Source organism: Heloderma suspectum, chromosome 5 (genome assembly GCF_057233095.1).
Source record: "Heloderma suspectum isolate Gila_16-S chromosome 5, 16-S_ref, whole genome shotgun sequence".
In the NCBI taxonomy this organism is placed as follows: Eukaryota; Metazoa; Chordata; class Lepidosauria; order Squamata; family Helodermatidae; genus Heloderma; species Heloderma suspectum.
The window spans coordinates 158,602,109-158,625,440 of record NC_139462.1 but is presented as its reverse complement, the minus strand read 5'-3'; the positions used below and the strand labels follow the sequence as shown (position 1 = coordinate 158,625,440).

The window sequence follows — 23,332 nt, the reverse complement described above, 5'->3', positions numbered from 1 at the left end:
CACTAGTTCTGGACCTCCTGCATCACTTTTTAATCCCAGCCAATCACACAATGAGCTGCTTCCCTCACAGAAGTTGGATTACTGCGTAGTTTCATGAGCAACTGAGCATTCCATACCAGCACAGCAGCTCACCTAATCAGTATTAGAGGCTTCATGGCCACAAGCATAATGCAAAACATACATAACACAGAGATGCAAACAGAACCAGAAGATATTCATCTCGTTATGATCAGTGGCCCCAGTGGAGAATTGGCTGCGGAAGCCCCCATGCAACAGATGTACACCTAATAGGGATTGCATGGAGTTCAGTTATATGAACCAGTGACAACCACAGTTGCCATAATGTGTGTGATCATGTGTGTGATCGTGCAAATTCCAGGTGGAACAAGTGGCAGCAACAGGGCTTGTGTTGGTAGGCACGCTTGAGCACCTGACGAGGGCCCACATCCAAGCAGTGGCTCATTGACAAAAGCCCCCTTGAGTTGCTCTGCCTCTGCACCATGGCAGCCATCCTATTCACCTGCCTCTTGCTCTGACACAGACAATAGTGCTGGTGTGATGGAGGAGCGGTAGATGCCACAGCCTACTTGCTCCCTGGCTCTCTGCCTGTCAAGCAAGCAAGTGGTAGCTGGAGCCAGCAGCGGGCATCAACCCAGAGTAAGAGCCAGGACATCGTATTTGTGGCCTAGTTCTGTTTTGCCCAATGGAACACTGCTCTCCCCTCATTCAGATCTAGGTCTGAAGCAACAAAAAATGCCCTGGATATGCTTTGAACCCATCCATATTAAAAAGAGCATTAAAAAAAACAACTATGAACAAAAAAGACACCTCTTAATGTGTGTGTTTTTTCATAACATAAGAGATGTATATTTTTAATTAAGATGATAGGCCTATGTCTTCCCCACAAAATAATAAGGCTTAAATACGAGCAACTGATGCTTGTTTTCTGTTGTGCGGTTTTTATTAGCCTGCAATTTATTGCTCATCTCGTTGCTTTGTTTATTCGTGTAGTCTAGTTTGGTCTTGATAAAGATGCGCCACCCTCCTTTCATGTGATTTTCAAGATATTATTTTAATTGCACTAAATAATTGAACTGTTTTGCATATACAAATAACAATTTATTATTTTACTGCTGTGCAGGGTTTCTTCTCTCCACGCTCCCCACCCCTTTCCATCATAAGTAACATACAACAGAGATTTGATTAATCAGCACTAGTAACAGATGCTAAGAGTCGAGGCTCCATTAACGCTTTCTGAATCAAAGATGGGCTGTGCTACTAAATATTCATTAAATTTCAGATTCCTAGCATAGTTAAATATTGACGGCTGTTATTTTCCTCATATCCCCTGCTGCTCTGTACCATCCAGTTTGAGACAGAAGCAGGGATGTGATATGCTGCGGTTCTATTGCCTTTCCATTTTTATGTATGCAGCCAGCTTGCCCTGATGAAGCTCTGCAGGTGTCCTTTAAAAGAAACAGAAGATGCTTCTTTAACTGTCACACACAGGCATCTTGGAAAAGGTATCTATTGTAAATAGGAATAAATCACTGGTCCACCATATATATTATTGAACTAGTGAGATGCTCACCAAATTAAGGGGGATGTATAGGCTGGAGCTGGGTGGGTGGATCAGGTTCAAGTCCAATTTGTCTTTTCCCCTCCATGTTCTTCAAGTTCTGTACTGTCATCCCTGTGCACCAATAGTTATCATTGTGGTACGATAGCAGTGAAACTGCTATGTGTAGATTCAGCCTAAGTTAGCCATGATTTAGTCCCATCCAAACCAATAGGACTTATGTCAGAGCTAACGTATCCTATTCATTTCAGTGGGACTAAAACAGGAATGTGGAGCCTATTTCAGCCCAAGGCTGGAATTCCATGTCAGAGAAGCTTTCGGGGGATGCATTCTAGTGGTGAATGGGGCCAAAGGCAAAAGGGGCAGGCCCAAATGCCTAGGGACATACGAAACACTTACCTTGCTCTGTTCCGGGGCTTCCATGATGGGGGGAGGTGCTCCGTCCCTCCCCCCAGAATCCTTCCCAGCTGGCTCCACTCTGTGGTGACTCTGCAGAGCTGCCAGCCAGGGCCGCCGCATCCACCGCCAGGTACGCTCCATCCTGGGGGGATTCTGCAGGGTGGCGGGGGGAGGGGAGGCCGTTCCACCACGGATTCCAGGGGGCCAGATTCTAAAGAATCTGGCCTCACTGGAGTCCGTGGCGGAATTCTCTGACATCCCTACAAATCCAGCATAATTTAGCTTAAAGCTCTTAGTCTGGAAGTAGCACAGCTTTAGGATAAGCATTTCAACCTTCTAGATTAAGTAAAAACTGCACAAAGGCCAGGAAACCACCAAATGATTGATGGTCAGGGAAAAGGGGTAGGGACAGAGGAAGGGGCATGGCCATCTGGGGAACCCTGGAGCACCAAATTGGGACCCCCAGAGGGCAAGATTTGGCCCCCTGAGGTTCTGCACCTCTGGACTAAAATGTGACTAACTTAAGCTAATCCAGTAGCTGTGCTGCTTGCTGCTCACTTCTTTGACCCACACTCTTCCTATTAACTATTAAGTATGGTAGTCATTATCCTTTTCCGTATTGGGAATGTGTTGGCTGCTATCCATACAAATAGGGCTGAGATGAGTGTGTGAATTGGAGCAATGATTACTGGTCATTACAAAGACCCTGATGCTTTCCTTTCCATATGCTTTGTGGGAAGCCTCCTTTAACGATAGGAAAGATGGGTTATAAATATTGAGAAGACAAGAGAAGAAAAGGGCAAGAGAAAGGCACCCCATTCCCCTATGTCAGTCTTCCCCAACCTGATGCCCTCCAGATGTTTTGGACTGCAACTCCCATCATTCCCAGCCAGTATAGCCATTGGAAGCACCACTGCTGGTGGAGGGGGTGATGGGGCTCACTTGGCACTTTCAGTCCCAGAGCCTGCAAGTAGGAATGTGCAAGAAAGTTGTTTGTGTTCTCAAATCTTCCGAAAATGTCATGTTCATAATTCCTAATGTGAGTGTGAGCAGTAGAATTCTTTTCTAGAAATGTTTGCAAATTCATGAAAATTGCAACAACATTTGAAAAATGCACATTTTTACACTTTAGTCAATGGGGGGGAAGAGTGTGAACTTTTGAAAAATACATACAGAGAAATGCACATTTTTTCCCATTCAAAATGAACCGAAAAATAGATCAAAAATTAAAATGGGAGCGAGACAAAACAAGCTTGAAACTCCATTTTGGAGAATTTTGGTGTGCTTGAAAATTGCTGTTTCTTCCATTCCCATCTACATGTTTTTTGCATCTGTATGGAACTGTGGAATTCATAGAGCCCCAAATGTAAGCTGCTTGGAGATTCTACATTTTGCTGATAGCAAAATAATAGCAAATCTTCTGATATTACTTATTATTCATCCCTGCTGTTAATTTTAACAGTCATTGTGCAGACATCCTTTTAGCCTTGTAGGATACCGATTGGCCCATCAAGGCCTTCTTAGTGGAAGGAGTAGAAGTGATAATGTGGTGGGCATAAATCTGGGAAAACATGAGCACAACTAGTGGTTAAGACAGAAGGAAAGGAAATGTGTAGCTTGCTTACAGAGACAGCAGAGTAAGGTGCTGGTAGAACAATATCAATCCTGTGCAAGCACCATATTTACCTCATGGTGGTTGCCGACACTATAGACAAATGAGAGGCCAAGAATAACAACTGAAACCATTTCCCACTGAGACCTAAGAACACAGACGACAGGCATTAGCTTGTCTTGGGAATATGTTCTTCTTCCATCTGTGCAACTCCATTAAAGCACCAAGGTCAACAGCATTCAAGGGTGAGATCCACCAAGTGGGGAAATTAGTGTAGCATGTGAACTCAAAACTTTAGAAGTCAATGAAAAATGTGCAGGCTTGTGGGGCTCTATTAATTTAGGGTGGCGGGGAGAAGAATGCATTAAGTGTCTGAACTTAAACACTTAGGCTAAAAAGGTGGTAAGCCAGCACACTATTCTGGCAAGCAGTTCCACTGGAATGAATGGGGCATGCTTCTATGCAGATGAGCTTAGGACCACGATATTCAGCACCCAGGTAAATAAAAAGGCAACTTTGGTGGAAATATTGAGCATCCACATTGAAATGGGTGTGTGGCACCCTACTGAGATCTTTCACATTTAAATTTGTGGCTTTCCTCCAGATTTCTCAGATGTTTCTGCTGAACAGGGACCTTAAAATTTGCCATTGAATTTCATTTTGGTGAAATTAAGTGGCAACTCTAGTCCTTCCAGTAGGTGCCATTTCCACAGGAAAGATCCAACTGATATTGGTCTCACCTGTCAGAGCTGAGCTGTAGGCAGCCATTGAGCAGGAGCCAGGACCTAGAAACCAAGAGCCAAGGGGTCAAGCCAGGAGTCAGAGTGGTCTCCTCCTTCTGTGTATGTGTGTGTGTGTGTGTGTGCGAGCACGCACGTGTGCGCCTTAAGCCAGACCAAGCCGAGACTCAGAACTAACAACAATGTTGTGTAGGCAAAGTCCCAATATGAACATGAAGCCTTTATAGCCATTCCTGTTGAGGATAGCCATTGGCCACCCTTGGCCACACTCCTGTATGACCTGGAAACCTTTTACTGCCTAAGGAGAAACTCTAACCTGGGTGGAGGGACCTGTGGCCATCCAGACATTTTTGAACTACCACTCCCATCATCCCTAAATATTGGCTATGCTGGTTTGTCAATCAACACCTGGAGAGCCACAAATTATCCAGCCCTGACCTACCTTAGACTTCTGTTGGATCACCAGATAGAACAACTGTGCACAGAGCCATTGGTTGCTGGGCCACTTCTGACATGCCTATGAGATTGTAGGCCTTTAACCAGAACCATGGAAAAGCACCTCTCTTATGAGTAATGTAATGTTTAGAGGGTACCAACTCCAACTTTAAATCTTTGATTCAGTCAGGCAATTCTAGAACATAATTCTGTCAAAATGAGAAAAAAAATAGGAATGTTGCCATGTGACATGTAGTGAGAATGAAGGTGGGGTGGGGGGAGAATGGGTTCCAGCTCGGTCCAGTGCTCACTGCTCACATCGCCACCTCACAAATTCAAAATATAATCCAGCTCTGCAGAAATCGATAGGAGCTTAATCCCTCCCATTCAAAGTGGATTGACCTTATAGGCCAGTTACCCATATATATTTAACTTCACCTGGATGGTGCACATGTCCCTTAGCATCTCCTTTTGATGGTGGACTGTCTGAGTAGATGGTCTAGGAAAGGATTCTGTAGATGGTTAAGACCAACTACTGTCAGCTGGGCTCAGCAGCACAGGGGATAAGAACTATAAACTATAAAATAAGTGTAGGACAGGGGAGGATGGGGGTGGGTGGGCATTCCTTTTAGCTAGGGATGTGAGTACAAGCAAAACTCAACCTCATCAAAGTTCTCCAGATCCTAACTCAACACTCATGCCATCTCATGCCTATATCAAATTGCAATCTTTGTTTTTTTGAATTTTCGCGTGGCAGTTCATGTGTATTTTTGTGCATATTCTCCCAAATGTACACATAAATTGTGTTCATCTTTGAAATGTATGCATTCTTCTCCCATTAATTATGGCGTACTTGTGCACATTTGTCAAAAGCACACATTTTTTCATGCACTTTTTTCAAACATACGAATGGTGTCGAATGTTTGTTTGTTTGGTCTGCTCAGAAATGCACAGACTTTGACCACAGATTGTGTTCAAGTCTGTGTTTGATTCTAGAGGTGCAAACTGGGTAAACCTTGATAAAAATAAAGTGAAATGAATTTCTCATACATCCCTACTTTTAGCTGCATTCCCTTCGCTTCTCTTCTGAGAACTGGAGCAGGGGAAAGGAGAAGGAAACTAGAGTGAAGTGTCCATTGTGTGTGTGTGAGAGAGAACTGTATTTGGGGAGAAAAGGAGCAACAGGGACAAGAAAACGTCAATGAGTAGAAAGGAATTATTACTTTTAGTTTGTCCTTCTTTGCTCCTCAAGCCACTCCAACCTAATACTGAGATTGTGAGTGCTTTTGTGACACAGACAGATCTAGACGGAATTGCTGTAAGCCATCTTGACCCTGCACAAAGGATGGAGTAGGATATTAAACAAACAAACGCAAGTATGTAATGACTTCTAAATAAGGTGCATGCCAGCTACAATATGCTTATTACTAAAGTAACCCCCATTGAACATAGTGGGACTTGCTGTCAGGATTCCCTTTTTGCCCGGCTGAGAACTCTAATAGCCAAATCAACACTCAGGCTGCATTTCCGAGGCTTTAATTCCATTTACCCTAATGAGGCAAACAAACAGACAAAGGTAGCCATGTTCACCATAAGAAAAATTCCAAGTCCATATTCAAGCAATTCTTTTATTAGGCCAACTCAAGATCACAAAATAATGTGCAAGTGTTTGAATTCTCCAGAACTCTTCATCAGACAAGATGGCTTTTGATACTGTTAACCACGGTATCCTCCTGGACCGCCTGGAGGGGTTGGGCATTGGAGACACCGTATTGCGGTGGTTCCGGTCCTTCCTCTCCGGCAGGTACCAGAGGGTAGCACTGGGAGAGGAGGTTTCGGACCCGTGGCCACTTACTTGTGGGGTGCCACAGGGTTCCATCCTCTCCCCGATGCTATTTAACATCTATGTGAAGCTGCTGGGGGCTATCATCAGGAGGTTTGGGGTGCAGTGTCATCAATATGAGGATGACACGCAGCTCTACCTCTCATTCAAATCTTCACCAAGGTTGGCCATAGAATCCCTGTCCAAATGTCTGGAGACGGTGAGTGGCTGGATGGGGAGGAATAAGCTGAAGCTGAACCCTGACAAGACTGAGGTACTTTTGGTGGGAGACAAGAGGAGGCTGGGGGATGTTGACCTGGTGTTGAATGGGGTACGGCTACCCTTGAAAGACCAGGTCCGCAGCCTGGGGATCATTTTGGACTCCCAGCTGTCCATGGAGGCTCAGGTGTCAGCTGTGAGCCGGACAGCGCTGTATCAACTCCATCTGATATGGCGGCTGCGCCCCTTCCTTCCTGACCATCTGCTCCCATCGGTAGTACATGCCCTGGTCTCCTCTCGTTTAGACTACTGTAATGTGCTCTACGTGGGGTTACCATTGAAGACGGTTCGGAAACTGCAGCTGGTACAGAACGCGGCGGCTTGCCTGATTAAAGGCAGCCGCCGGCAAGATCACATCACTCCAGTGCTGAAGGAGTTGCACTGGTTACCAGTTGTTTTCCGGGCCAAATTCAAGGTGTTGGTTTTGACCTTTAAAACCCTATATGGTTCCAGCTAGGGGTGCACGAAAGTCACTTACCTGGTCTCACAGCTTGCTTCACGGTGGGGGGAGGCGCTTCGCTGCTCCCCCCGAAGTTCAGGCCAGGGGGGGAGGCTTCCCCCCTCGCCCGGCCAAAATTCAGGCCGGGGAGGAGGCGCCTCGCCTCGCCCGGCCGCGAAATAAAAAGTTAAAAAACAAAACGCCCCCGTGATAGGCTACGTGACGATTTATGTAGCCTATAGGGTTGGCGGAGAATTTCTCCCCGAAACTTTGGGGGGCCAAGCGCCAACGTGTTTGGCCCCCCGAACAAGTTTCGGGGAGAAATTCTCCGCACCCCCGCACCCCCCCCCGGAACGGGACTTACCTTTCCCGAATTACCGGGCGGCGGGTCCTGTCTTCGTCAGGGGCGGGGACAGCAGCCGATCTTTCGACCGGCTGCCGCCGCTGCCATTCCAATAAAACCAAAAAAAAAAAACGCCCCCGTGATAGGCTTCGTGACGATTAACGTAGCCTATCACGGCTAGATTTGCAAAGTCAGCCGTGATAGGCTACGTAAATCGTCACATAGCCTATCACGGGTGACTTAAAAAAAAAAGAAAAAAAGCGCGTACGGCGAATGGCGGCCCCCATAGGGAGCCGCCATTCACCTTCCTTATTTGGTCGCTGTAGTCTACGTAAAGATTACGTAGACTACGGCGAAAATAAGGGCAACGCTTATTTTCACCGTAGTCTACGTAAAGATTTACGTAGATTACAGCGACCAAATAAGGAACGCGAATGGCGGCTCCCTATGGGGGCCGCCATTTGCGTAGGCACTTTTTTTTTTTTTCAAAGTCACCCGTGATAGGCTACGTGACGATTTACGTAGCCTATCACGGCTGACTTTGCAGATCTAGCCGTGATAGGCTACGTTAATCGTCACGTAGCCTATCTAGGGATGGCGGAGAATTTCTCCCCGAAACTTCGGGGGGCCGAGCGCCAACGTGTTCGGCCCCCCGAACAAGTGTCGGGGAGAAATCCTTCTCACCCCCCCGCACCCCGCACCCCCCCGGGACGAGACTTACCTTTCCCGAATGTCCCTCCCGGCGGCGGGTCCCGGCGGCGGTGGTTCGTCGGGTCTTCGTCAGGGGCGGGGGCAGCAGCCAATCTTTCGACCGGCTGCCGCCGCCGCCATTGCAATAAAAGAAAAAAAAAAAGTCCCCTGATAGGCTACGTGATGATTCACGTAGCCTATCACGGCTAGATTTGCAAAGTCAGCCGTGATAGGCTACGTCAATCGTCACATAGCCTATCACGGGTGACTTAAAAAAAAAAAAAAAAAAGTGTGTACGGATAATGGCGGCCCCCATAGGGAGCCGCCATTCCCGTTCCTTATTTGGTCGCTGTAGTCTACGTAAATGTTTATGTAGACTACGGCGAAAATATGGGCAACGCTATTTGCATTGCCCTTATTTTCGCCGTAGTCTACGTAAACATTTACGTAGACTACAGCGACTAAATAAGGAACGCGAATGGCGGCTCCCTATGGGGGCTGCCATTAGCGTACGCGCTTTTTTTTTTTTTTAAGTCACCCGTGATAGGCTACGTGACGATTGACGTAGCCTATCACGGCTGACTTTGCAGATCTAGCCGTGATAGGCTACGTGAATCGTCACGTAGCCTATCACGGGGGCGTTTTTTTTTTAACTTTTTATTTCGCGGCCGAGCGAGGCGAGGTGCCTCCTCCCCGGCCTGAATTTCGGCCGGGCAAGGCGGGAAGCCTCCCCCCCGGCCTGAATTTCGGCCGGGCGAGGCGGGAAGCCTCCCCCCCCGGCCTGAACTTCGGTGGGAGAGCAGCGAAGCACCTCCCCCCCACCGCGAAAAGCTGCGAGACCAGGTAAGTGACTTTCGTGCACCCCTAATCAGGGCTGACTTTGCAAATCTAGCCGTGATAGGCTATGTTAATCGTCACGTAGCCTATCACGGGGGCATTTTTTTTTTTTTACTTTTCTTGGAATGGCGGCAGCGGCAGCCGGTCAAAAGACCGGCTGCTGCCCCTGCCCCTGTCGAAGCCCTGCCGAACTGCCGCTGCGACCCGCCACCAGGAATGACACTCGGGAAAGGTAAGTCCCATCCCGGGGGGGGGCGGAGAATTTCTCCCCGAAACTACTTTGGGGGGCCGAATACGTTGGCACTCAGCCCCCTGAAGTTTCGGGGAGAAATTCTCCCCCATCCCTAGTTCCAGCCCATCTTAAGGAGCGCCTCCAGCAGCACCAGACAGGCTGCTTAACAAGATCAGCCTCGGATGGCCTTCTCTCTGTCCCATCAGCCAGGACAGCTAGACTGGTGGGGACGAGGGAGAGGGCCTTTTCTGTGGTGGCCCCCACTCTGTGGAACTCCCTCCCTAGGGAACTCTGTCATGCCCCCTCTTTAATGAGCTTCTGTCATGCATTAAAAACGTTGTTGTTCAGGCAGGCATTTGGGGTGGGTTAGGGTATTTTAGAAAATGTTTTTATTGTAGAATTTTATTGTTTTAAACTGTTTTATTGTATGTTGTACATCGCCCAGAGTGGCTGGGTGACCAGCCAGATGGGCTATTAATAAATTTAATAAGAAATAAATAAATAAATAAAATGGTAAATAAAACAATGAGCAATGAATCAACAATTCATATATGAGCTGTGGATTGGAATCTGCATTTAGTTACAGTCTTAAGATTGGCCTCCTCCTCCTCCTCCGATTCATCCCCCCTTTTTTGTTTTGTTTACCAACCTGCCTGATTAAGAGTTCTGTAAAACTCAAAAACTTGCACACTATTTTGAGACCTTGACTTGGCCTAAAAAAGGTCAATAAAGCCCTAATACGGATTTCAGGATTCCACGGGCTCACAGAATTATATCCAGCCAGATTTCCATAGACGTAACATGTGCCAGGCTTTGATATGTTTGATTCTAGAGGTGCAAACTGGGTAAACCTTGATAAAAATAAAGTGAAATGAATTTCTCATACATCCCTACTTTTAGCTGTAATATATGCTTATCAGCCAGCTCCCTTGTTTGTATTACACTCTTGAGTAGTCACAAAAGAGACCCAAGGGCAGAACTATGTAGATAGGAATTTATTTGGATTTCAGGGGCTCTGTCAAGCTTCCACTTATGACCTGGACGCCCTGAGCAACTCCTTACGAGTCCCACTTTCCTTCTTTTAAACTTCCCTTTCCTAGAAATGTAAGGTTTAGGCTGTAGACATAGGGTGACTGACACTCTAGACACAGGGTTTAACCACAACAGTTTACTAGTAGATGCAAAGCAAACAAATTACAACTAAAGGCATTTACACATAGGGATGTGTGAACTCACCCCCGTCCAGGTTCTCTGGACTCCTGCCCAGCCCCTGCCCCTGCTTGCCTGTCCCCAGATTGCACTCGAGCCCCTCCCACTCTCAGTGAGCAGCCTGCACTCCCCCCCAGTGGCCTCATCGAGATCCATGGTTGCCATTTCTAAAAAAATAAAATGGTGATTGCAAAAATGGGCATATTTTTGTATGTGCCAAAATGCACATTTTTTGTGAATGCACATATTCTTATGTGTGAATTGTGCATTTTTGCAAAGGCACACATTAGTGTGTGCATGAAAATGTGCATTTTTCATAAAATATGCATTTTCGTGCATACAGAAATATGTGCATTCGCAAAATGTGCATTTTCGCACGTGTGCACGTTTGTGCATTTTTGCGATTGCCATTTTATTTCTCAGAAAATAGCGACCGTGAAGCTCGACAAGGCTGCCGGGGTGAGTGCAGGCTATTCGCCGAGTGCAGGCAGGGGGCAAGCAGGGGCTCGGCAAGCAGGGCTCGGGGGTGAGGGCAGGAGCAGGTCTGCCGGATTCCCAGGCTGAATAGGGCACCTGTGCCATCCCTATTTACACAATAGAGCTGAGTGATACAAAGGGCATTAAAAGAAAATTTGCAAAATGCAAGTTCCTTACCCTAGCTGTCCTTAAGACTTTTCTAGGCTGCTTCTTCCTGCTCTCTCTTCAGACTCTGCTCTCACTTCAGGCTTGGGCTCTCTCTCTCTCTTACTCTGGTTGCAGCCTGGTCTTTCTGACTCTTACTGCCTCTCTCACTCTCTTTATATACCCTCCTCCTCCCTCAAAACCAAAAGTACTGCTTCAGAACTGAAGAAATGAAACTTAAGTAGGGAATTGAAACAGAAACTTAACAAGAGAAATGTAACTATACCTCTCAGGGTTACCCCCTCCCAAAAGGAAATACCAGGCCTCTAAGCCTGACCTTTTTTCCCCCTTTGCCTCTGTAGGCCTCAAACCTTCACAGGCTTGCACTGAGTTCTGTGGAGCAAAGTAAGTAGGCTGCCCTCTAAGACACAATGACAAGGGGGTAAAACCTGGACATCATGCTACACAATGGAGGCTACCAGGGTGAGAGAAGGGGCTCCCCCAACACACTAGAGTACAGCAATGTATGGGCCTTCTCTTTGCCCCTTTTAAAATGACAGTTATTTTGCTTTTCGTTTACTAATTCTTTCCCCCCCTCATTTAAAACACTATTTCTAAATCTCACTTTCACAGAAAAGCAGTTGGCAAAACATGTGTGTTTTTAAATGATCTTAACCTTGTATCCTTTGCACATTTTCCAGTGGGCCTAAGAGCATAGCTATGCCACTGTGGCTTCAAGTCCTGCAATGTTTTTTCTTTCTTTCGAATTCTCTGCTGATTCTCTGGCTGCTGAGGAATATTAATTACTCTCTGTCTCTGAAATCTGTAGGAATGGCACAGTTACTGGCTGAATTTGTTTTCAACTCCAGAAGCTAAAGCAGTTGACAGATGTTCGGAGGATTTCTTCTCTCTCGACCAGTGCTTCATCTGTTCAGAGTTATTCAGAATACAAATACTAGCCTGGCATAAGTGATGTATTCTTGGAACTGGAATGTCAAGTGAGAAATATATTTAGAAAGACAAGTGTTGAGAACAGTTTGAATGCAATCTCGGAAGGAAGTTTAACTGGAGCTTTAGATCGAAATTTTGTACAGCTCAATAAATTGCGCAAGATGAGAACATAACATGAAGACCTTGAGTGTTATCTGAATTCCCCATTATGATCAGACAGCAATAAAATGTCTTGATAAATAAATAAAAATGGAACTTCTGAATCTCCATTTCCCGGCCTTCTTTTCCTTTATGAATTAATTAATTCCACTGGAATTAATGCTATAGAGCAATGCTTCCTCTCTCTAAATTTGCATTTTAGTGTAAGTGTTATGGTGGTGGGGTGGCCTATGTGTCAGGATTGATTCTGAGTGCAGGGAGATAGCAGCTCAGATTCAGAAGAGGAACAGCCAAAACCGGGGGATATATTTTCCCAAGCCAGTTCAGATATGGGTAGTTGTGCTTCTCAGGTTACTAACTACCAGATGGCTGGACCTGAAGCTCCCCCATTGCCCCCCTCTGTGAGAAGCTGGGAGGAGGAAGAGGAGGAGGAGGAGGAGGTGGAGGAGAGTGGGGGCTGTGACCTAAGAGATGCTAGACTACGGCGCAGAGCTAAGAGGGAAACGTCATGGGTGGAGCTCAGACACTCGACCCTGTTAGTGATGCGTGGGAAGTGACGTAGGGAAGCATCACTGGAAGGGCGGGAAATCCCTCCCTAAGTTAGTCTAGCCAGCAAGCCTCACTTCAAACTGTAGGCAACATCGATGTTCCCATTTGAATCCCCTGGAGACATTCCTTTGTAGTAAGGATGGACGAAAGTCCCTTACCTAGGGATGGCGGAGAATTTCTCCATGAATCTCATGGAGATTTTGGCAGTGAAATTCTCCGGCCCCCCGCCCCCCCTCCCCCCAGGATGGGACTTACCTCCTGTGAATGTCCCTCTCAGTGGCGGGTCCCGGCGGCAGTTCGGCAGCGGTTCGGCGGGGGCGGGGGCGGCGGCTGGTCTTCCGACTTGCTGCCGCCGCCGCAATTACAAAATAAAGTAAAAAAAAAACAAAAAGACGTGATAGGCTATGTAACGATTTACGTAGCCTATCATGGCTAGATTTCCAAAGTCAGCTGTGATAGGCTATGTAAATCGTTATGTAGCCTATCACGGGTGACTTTGAAAAAAAAAAAAAGCGCATACGCAAATGGCGGCGCCCATGGGCACCGCCATTTGCGTTCCTTATTGGGGCCCGGGTAGTCTACGTAAAGATTTACGTAGACTACGGCGAAAATAAGGGCAATGCTATTTGCGTTGCCCTTATTTTCACCGTAGTCTACGTAAATCTTTACATAGACTACCCGGGCCCAAATAAGGAACGCAAATGGCGGCGCCCATGGGTGCCGCCATTTGCATACGCGCTTTTTTTTTTCAAAGTCACCTGTGATAGGCTACGTAACGATTTACGTAGCCTATCACGGCTGACTTTGAAAATCTAGCCGTGATAGGCTACGTAAATCGTTACATAGCCTATCACGTCTTTTTGTTTTTCTTTTTAACTCTACTGGGAAATGGCGGCGGCGGCAGCCAGTCAGAAGACCGGCCGCCACCACCCCTACCCCCGCCGAAACGCTGCCAAAACGCCGCCGGGACCCGCCGCCAAGAGGGACATTTGACAGAGGTAAGTCCCATCCCGGGGGGGTGGGGGGGCGGAGAATTTCACCACCAATTTCGGGGGGCCAAATGCGTTGGCATTCGGACTTCCGGAGATTCATGGAGAAATTCTCCACCATCCCTACTTTGTAGCCTGAGAGTCTTTGAGGATCTGCATCTGTAATGAACCTGTTGATAATGATGAATTAAAGGCCTGAGACTGAAGCCTCTCTATTAGTGTGTGAGAGTTCATAAGGAAAGAGGGGGCCCCAGGGAAATGTGACACAGAGGACAGTCCTGTATTTGAAGAGTTGTCCAGTCCAAGTTCAGGTTAAAGGTAAAGAACCATCAGAGGAAGAGCTGGGCCTTGAAGTTGCCCATAAACAGAACAGAAGTTGCCCAGAATAAACAGAAAACAGACTGAGCAAGGCACACAGGTCACCTGGCCACAGCCATCCACATTATGGTGAAATGTGCTGTATTTAAACTGGAATTGGACAGTGCAGCCCTTCAAACAGAGGATGGTCCTCTGTAAAAGGGGACACATGGCCACCCTAATTGACCCCTCCATCTGGGGTCACTTGTGCTGCTATGAGAACACTATTCAAGTCATCACCCCAGAGACCAGTTGTGCCATGATATGGACATAGAGGTTGAGGAACCTGTGGTGCTGACAGAGGAGCCCGCAGGCCTGAGCACTACTGTGGAACCAGAAACCCCGAAGCCTGAGATGCTGGTGACATCCAGAACTGAGACAGATGCTGGAGACCTCTGAACTTGAGTCTGGACCACAGACTGCAGCCCCTGAGCCCAGGTCCAGCAAGGAACCAGCACATCCACCTCCAAGGGCCACACAACCCACACACCCAGTGCACCAATGCAGGCGGTGTGTCTGACATCAGCTCTCGAAGAGGTGGAAGAGTGAAGCCTGCCACTTCGAGGCCCCTTACTTTTCAAGGTGCAGATAGAGGGTGCTTTGGATGACAAGGCATGACAGGCTTCAGTCTGATCCCAGATGTTCTTACAGCAAGGTGCTCATTAAGAGTCCTGCCTTGCTGCCCTGTGGGCTCCTCCTTGGGATCAGAACAGGACAATTCAGTACTCCCTGAAAATTTCTTATCTGTGCCTGGAACATTGGCCTGGATCCAAGGGGCTGCTTGAGGTATGCCCAGGGGCTTGAACAGTCCTGGGGCCATTTGGGGCTTTGTTTCCTTTCAACAGCAGGCCCCAACACCACTTCACACACTGCTTTTGGGACTCCCCGACCATGGGCCATTAGAGGTTACTGCTCGAGAAGGACACAGTCTAAGCTCCTTTGGGTTCACAGACATGGTGTGGTTCTTTAGACCCTGGCCTTCAATGTTCTTCCAGTTCCTTTTAACTTGATGGAAAGTCCAGAAGGAATTAAAACTTTATTTATTTGTGCCATCCGCTTGTAGCCACAACATCCAGATTCATTAGATAGATTGAAGAGCTGACTCTTGACTTCCGAGGAAGAAAGCAACAATATTTTAAATTAAACTGTCTACTGGGCCCATATCCTTCTTGTTTGTATCTCTCCCACCTAAGCATAAATAACCAGGAAATAGAAAGCAGGTAGCATTATAAATTGTCAAACTACACATTGGCCTCGTGTTCAGCATTTGTTCTCTTCTTCACGTATCATCCATTTTAAATTAAACTTCCATCAGTCTATAATCCCACTCCTAGAAGATGCTGAACATTTTTCTTTTCTTTTTCTATGCAAGTGTTTACAAGGATACCTGTAATTGAAATGTTCACCAGTTAAGGATCAGCATTATTACAGAAGTTGCTATTAAGATTACATGGGTTTAGGTCCCCCCACCCCTGTTTTTCACAGAAAACCTGTAAAATGTAGTGTAATAAGGCAAGGAGGGACTGTCCAACTACAGACTAACAGGATGAGGTGTGTTTTTATGCATGATGGTGTGGTCTATATTATATCATTTCTCATATATGTTTGTGATCATTATGAGCAAAACACTTTTACTATTTAATATGGCCACTCAATTTATATTATTATTAATTGTTGTTGCTGTTGCACCATTAGTGTATTTTACTTTTATTGACTGATTGACTTGATTTGTACCCCACGCCATGCAGAGCATGTTACATGCAGAGCATGTTACCGGGCCAAATTCAAGGTGTTGGTTTTGACCTTTAAAACCCTATATGGTTCCAGCCCAGCCTATCTTAAGGAGTGCCTCTAGCAACACCAGACAGGCTGCTCAACAAGATCAGCATCAGATGGCCTTCTCTCTGTCTCATCAGCCAGGACAGCTATGTTGGTGAGGACGAGGGAGAGGGCCTTCTCTGTGGTGGCCCCTACTCTGTGGAACTCCCTCACTAGGGAGCTCCGCCATGCCCCCTCTTTAATGAGCTTCCACCACATGTTGAAAACTTGGTTGTTCAGGCAGGCATTTGGGGTGGGCTAGGGAACTGTTAGAAAATGATGTTTTAATGTGTAATTTTATTGTTTTTAAACTGTTTGTATTATTGTACATTGCCCAGAGTGTCTGGGTGACCAGCCAGATGGGCGATTAAGAAATTTCATACATACATACATACATACATACATACAGTAGTCCAAACAGAATGTAACTAAGGCATTTGAGACTGTGGCCAGATCAGACATCTCTAGGAACAGTGCAGTTGGTGCACTTGCCACTGTTGAAACCTGGCCATTCAGGTTCAGGGCTGAGTCCAGGAATACACCCCTACTGCGAGCCTGAGTCTTCAGGGGGAATGTAACCCAGTCCAGCACAGGTTGAATCCTATTCCCTGATCTGCCTTTCGACTGACCAGGAGCACCTCTATCTTGTCTGGATTAAGCTTCAATTTGTTTGCTCTCATCCAGTCCTTTACCGACATCAGACACCGACTTAGAACTAGAATAGCTCCTTGGATTTGGATGGAAAGCAGAGATAGAGTGGATGTCATCAGCATACTGGTGGCCCTGAACTCCAAAACTCTATCTCTCCCAGTGGTTTCATGCGTATGTTAAATAGCATGGGGGATAAGATAGAGCCCAGTGGCCAAGGCATTGAACAGGAATTCCCCAGCACCACCTTCTGACATAGCCCCTCCAAGAAGGACTAGAGCCACTGTATAGCACTGCCTCTGAGTCCCATCTCAGACATATGCCCCAGAGGGATATAGTATCAAAAGCCGCTGAAATGTCTAGCAGAACCAACAGGGACACACACATCCTGTCCAGTTCCCAGCACAGCTTGCACACTAAGATGACCAAAGCAGTCTCTGTCCCATAACCAGGCCTAAAGCCAGATTGAAAGGGATCTAGATAATCCACATCATCCAGAAATCACTGGAGCTGAAAACCACAACACGTTCCAGCACCTTGCCCAAGAATGGAATAATAGAGACCAGCCAGAAAGTATCCAATACGGTAGAGTTCAGGAAGGTTTTTTTAAACCAAGATCTTGCAACCACCTCTTTCAGGCAAGATAGAATTACACCTTGCTATAAGAGGTGTCCACCACTACCCTTACCCATTCAGCCCGTCTCCCCGCCACCTCCCAGGCTGCTTTTATAAGCCAGGAAAGGCAAGGGTCCAGCACACATGTTGTAGGCCTCACCTCTCCAAGGATCCTGTCCACATCCTCAGGCTGTACAAACTGAAAATCATCCATTGTACCTGGACAAGCTTTGAGTTACTGTTGAAATAAAACAGGTGGCCAGGAAAATAAACATGCTGAATGGGCTACAATTCCAGCCCCAGACTTTGGAGGGCCCTTGGGCAAGACACCTTCAATGGGCCCCATCCCTCAGTGGGTCTACCTGCTCACCACCACTGTCACCAGCTGGCATTGCTCCTCATCCTCTTTCTCATCACAGCTACCACTTGCTTGCTTGACAGGCAGATAGCCAATGAGCAAGCAGGCAGAGGCATCTCCTGCTCCTCCTTCTCACCACCACCATTGTCTGAGCAATAGCAAGAGGTAGGTGAACAAGCAGGTTGCAGTGGTGGAGGTCCAGGTCCAGGGGCCTTTTGTCAGTAGGCCCCTGTTGAGGGGTGGACATTTGGCAGGTTCCTGACCATGCCAACCCTTAACACCAGCCCTGATGGCCTAGCTGGCCCAAGATTTAAATCCATGTATGAGTAAAAGGAAACTGTTGATTGCTTTAAGATAAAACATAGCTAGTTTAGCAAGTCATGGGAAATTTGCTTTTTCATGGCTCTTAGAACACCTTTTTCTAGGAAAAGTCCCCAAACTACTGAATCCAATGAATATGGATTCAGAAAGCATAAGCATAAATCTGCGTCATGGGTAATGCTCCTCCCACAAATTCACTTAAATCTTAAACATTTGGAGCAATTCCAGTGGTAACTCTAGAAAATATGTAAAAAAATAAATAAATCCCAAATCCAAACATATCCCCCTCTGTTTCTTTCCCTTTCAGGAAGCAGCCAGTGTTTTTGTTTCTATGGTACTTATTTTTTGTGTTTGGCCATTTAGTTTTGGTGTTGATTAGGCGGAAAAGGGTTCCCCACTCCCCAGGCACTCTTCTTTATTTCAGACTTACTAAGGTAGTTCACACAACAGTTCTGGTGGAGGAGGAAAAATGCAACTAAAAGAGCTTTTGGGGGTGGTGTTAGGTTAGTGCCCAAGGGGTATCAGCCAGTATGAACAGCGAGACTACAGGCTGAATGGCCACAGAGTCTAAACCTGCAGACTACACTTCTCACCTTTAAAGGCAATTGCAGAAAACAAGAGTGAGAAGGTTTTGTGTGACAGGGATGAACTTTGCTCAGCTGCCGTTTGTGAACTTACCTCTCCTGTCACTAGCCAGAAGATTTCAGCTATAAAGAGCCTTTTTATGAGCACAGCACTTGGAGGGTTTAAACACACACACACACACACACACTCACACTCACACTGAATCGGCTCTTATTATAGCACAAGGATATACATTTTCCCATTTGACACCTCCTAAAATAGCTGGGTTCCAGAACAATCCCTCCATGTGTGTGTTTGCAAATATAATCTCTTAGTTTGTGCTGCTGCTAAGAGTAGGGTTATTAGCTTTTTTAAAAATGCATCTTACTTTAGAGAATCTCTGAGGTAAATCACCTGAAAATCCACTTCAGGCCATTGATTTATTTATTTTTTTAAGCAGAACACACCTGTGAATCTCACATGAAGGGAAGAAGGTTCTAGACAAATGGATGAAACAATATGGGCCACTACTGTGTCTTAACAAGCCCGACAGGCTGACCAAATGGATCTGTACTTTTGACAGCAGAGGTTTACACAGCGCATGTTGTCTATGATTTTACAGCCCTGGGAAGGAGGCCAGATACAATGTCAGCATGATCATTCTGATGACATATTTTTTTCTGTTGGATTCTGAATCAAACTTATAAACAAGGATGAGATTCTCACTCCCTCTTCCTCCCGCCCTCGCTCCCTCTCTGGTGTGTGTGTCTGTATCTGTATCTATACCTATATCTATATCTTACATGCATATCTTACACACACACACACACACACACACACTAACCAAACCCCACTGCTGTATGCAAAAAGAAACACACTGGTTAGGCAAGAATGATTTATTTACTTATTTATGTAATTCTATGCCGCCCAATAGCCAAAGCTCTCTGGGCAGTTAAAACCTGAAAAAGATAAAAGATAATACAAAAACCATTTACATAACAGTTCAAAAGACTCAACAATAAAAATCCCACTACCCAAATAAGAGAAAGGACACATCCCCTAAGAACCACAGAACAAGCTGGGAAACTGAGTGGACTGTTGGGTGGAGTTCATAGTCAAGAGTTATCAGTTTGGAAGTGATATTGCACTGGAAAAAAAAATGTAGTCCTTATGCTGAACTTATGAGTCATATGACACCCAATGCCAATGCATGACTGTAATTTTTTGAAATGTCTTTATTCCTCTAAGGAACTCACAGCAATGAACGTCCAGGATGAGACATTTTGCAACCTGAGGTGAAGGACAGGATGACCCATCCACCCACACCCACACATACACACACACATGCCGTGTACAGAAGCCAACCGGACTTTCAGTTGAATCTTACTTCAGCAGTGGCTATGGGACAGAACCATCCATTGTACCTGGAGGCAACAGGCTAGCTTCATGGGTACAGGGCAGGCCAAGTGGCGCACACATAGCTCTGTCCCCTAAAACCTGACTGTCACTTGCCCACCTCTCGCTGTGGTGCCCACTTGCTCCCTGCTCAAAGAAATGCTGCAATACCAGCATGTGTCATGAGAGCAGAGGAGTTCTGCCCACCAGAGTGGCAGCCTCCAGTCTTCCATCCGGGATCTGGATGTACTTAGCGTGATCTACTTAGCATCAAGATTTGACATTTATTTGAAGGATTATGAAGAGCCAGCCCCAAAAGTTAGGTTTGGATCTTATTATTTTCTATTAATTTCTGAGTATTTACCCCAGGAAGAGGTTGACTTGAATCAATAGAGTGTGAATTTGGTAAGGCACGCTATGTGGATACACTGCTATAGAAGTATGAAATGCTATTTCCCACATGAAGAGAAGCAAGAAATGACAGAAATCCTAGGAGAGCCTGAGGACAGAAGATGTGCAGCTCCAGACTGCTGCACTGTGTGATTTGGAAGCACAGGCTGCTGAAGCTGAACATCTAGAAGCTTCCAGTAACTCTCTGGTGCACAAGGTGATTTTGAGGTCCTGAACTCCAAAGAGGGGGTGATAGCGGCTAAATAAGACTCCTCCAATTTTCAAGCTGAAGGTTTTCTTGCACTCATCATAAATTGGCACAGAATCTGCTCAAGTGACGACTCCTGGAGCCTATTTTATGATAAGTGAGGTTAATAAACATGGGGAAGTTAACGGTTGGTAAACGGCTGGATTTGTTGCATTTTTTTATTTTTTAACAGAATTCAGTTTACTCATATTTACTGGCTTTGCACATCACCAAACTGAGCTGCATATTGGTTTCTGTTGTGTTCTCTGAAAGAACAAAATATTCCAACCTAATAACATTTCACCCAAACTTTGTTCTCCAGCTCACAAGTACTTTGTATTTTAAAAGACATTTGCTTCAGCAACATCCAATGCCTCCTCACCCGGTCAATTAAGAGGTTGCCATCCAGGTTTTAAAGGCTGATTTTGAGCTTGTTTCGAACTGGGTTGACTTTTGAGATGGGTTTCACTAGTGCTATGCACGGCTGTGTGAATATGTTCGTTGTGCGCCACCCAGCAGCTGTATATAGGCTTTCTCACTCAGCTGCTAATGCATGTGCTACGTTCTGGATTTGTGGTAAAACTGTTCACATATCCAGTCGCTGCTAGTTATTTCCTACTGGATTGAAAAACAAAAGTGCCATGAGAGCAATGAATATAAATAGACCATTAACAGCTTTTGGAAGAATTGTGATGATGACAAAAGATCAAGGATTAATGTCAGCAATGTTTAAATTAATATTAGAGGGAACTAATGTGAATAATTCAGTAAAACAAAGTTTGGAAAGAGAATTTAACGTTAGAATAACAGAAGCACAATGGAATTATATTGATAATAGTCCAAAGTATCATTTGGGGGATGTTTTGTCAAGGGAAAACTTTTAGGAGGCACTATACAAATGGTATTATACAGTGGTAAAACTAGCTAAAATGTATGCATACATCAGACTTATGCTGAAGATGTGGAAGGGTAAGAGGTACATTTGCTCACATTTGGTGGGAATGCACTCAGGTTAAAAAATATAGTCCAGGGTATCAGAGATGTGAGGTACCAATAAATCCCAAAGTAATGCTGTTGGGAACTATAGATGGACATTTTAGGAAGGATCGCACAGTATTGCTTGTATATATGTTACCGGCACATGTATAATGTTGCCAGATGTTTGGAAATGGGTTGTTATTCCAACTATTGGTCACTGAAGGAGGAAAATTTGGAATATGATGTTTGGAAATGGGTTGTTATTCCAACTATTGGTCACTGAAAGAGGAAAATTTGGAATATGATGTTTGGAAATGGGTTCTAATTCCAACTATTGGTCACTGAAGGAGGAAAATTTGGAATATGATGTTTGGAAATGGGTTGTTATTCCAACTATTGGTCACTGAAGGAGGAAAATTTGGAATATGATGTTTGGAAATGGGTTGTTATTCCAACTATTGGTCACTGAAGGAGGAAAATTTGGAATATGATGTTTGGAAATGGGTTGTTATTCCAACTATTGGTCACTGAAGGAGGAAAATTTGGAATATTAAGTTGAGGAGCAAGATCACTGTGTATAAGTAGCTCTGGGAATAAGAACTAACTCAATACAGTCTTTTTTGAGAAACTGGTTGTTACTTATCCAATTTTGGAATCAATATAGACCAAGTGATTTGGAAAGATTGGATATAACTGAAAGATTGTTCAATTTTTTGATTTCTCAATTAATTTCTAAATGTTAAGAAACAATCTTTACAGTTACTGTATACAAAAAGGCAAAAAAAAAAAAAAAACCACCACCCCACAATTTAAAAACAAAATAAAAACAATAGTGAATCTAATTTCAAACAAGCCAAACAAAGAAAAGAGAAGATGTCATGTGAACCTTAAAATGCTATATTCTGTAGCACTGAAATTAAAACATGCTGTCACTGATTGCTAACTGCACCAATTATTGCCTTTGCTGGTTGGAGTGTACACTCTGCCAAGAAAGTGTTGCGTTGAGAGTAGAAACAGGGAGAAATTTGTTTCATTCACATGTTAGTGCAAAACTACCTCATTTACACTTTCTGAATGAATATATGAAGGAAAACACAATTATCCTTTGGCATTTGCACTTCTCTGAATTTTGTGATGCAGTTCTCCCGCTAAAGGAATATGTATAAAATAATATATCATGGAACGTTGTGAGCAAAAATATCTACATTAGTGGCAATGTACAAAATTGCATTATAAATAGTCAAAATTAATTTTGTACAAAAATGCATATATTAGGAGAAATGCACACTAAAGTGTCTATGAATATTTGTGCAGACTTTTGTTTATATGCAAACTGATGTACAAATGGGATGAAATAAGTTTAACATTGGAAAAATGAGAAACACGGAGAAACCAATACTGATAGACTGGTCTATCCCTGGCTGAGAAATCAAGAGCCAAGAAGCTAGTTGCTTACATGCAAGAAGCCTGCATTTGTCTGAGTCCTTGGGCTTTACCAAACCTCCTAGGGGCTAGTGTAAAGTGATGTGTAGCTGCTAGCTATGGATGGAAGGAATGCCCTCAGGACCCAATTTTCCCCAGCATGGCCTGATAATGGTTGGGAGGAAAAGACCTCAGGTCCGTCAAGACTCTAGAACTGGAGTAGGCAACCTAGTGCTCTCTAGAGGTTTTGGACTACAACTACCATAAGTCCCCAGATCATGGCCAATGGACAGACATGAGGGATGATTTAATCTGGAGGGTGCCAGGTTACCTA

The 23,332-nt window shown here is 45.2% G+C and overlaps 1 long non-coding RNA gene across 1 annotated transcript; it reads right to left on the bottom strand.

Annotated features, from left to right (window-relative positions):
* Positions 1 to 1,052: 1,052 nt before the first annotated feature.
* Positions 1,053 to 11,450, bottom strand: LOC146344705 (uncharacterized). Its single transcript, XR_014792616.1, has 3 exons — positions 11,271 to 11,450; positions 5,989 to 6,099; positions 1,053 to 1,466 (listed from the first exon to the last, which is right to left on the bottom strand). It is a non-coding gene; the product is annotated as an uncharacterized LOC146344705 (long non-coding RNA).
* Positions 11,451 to 23,332: the final 11,882 nt, after the last annotated feature.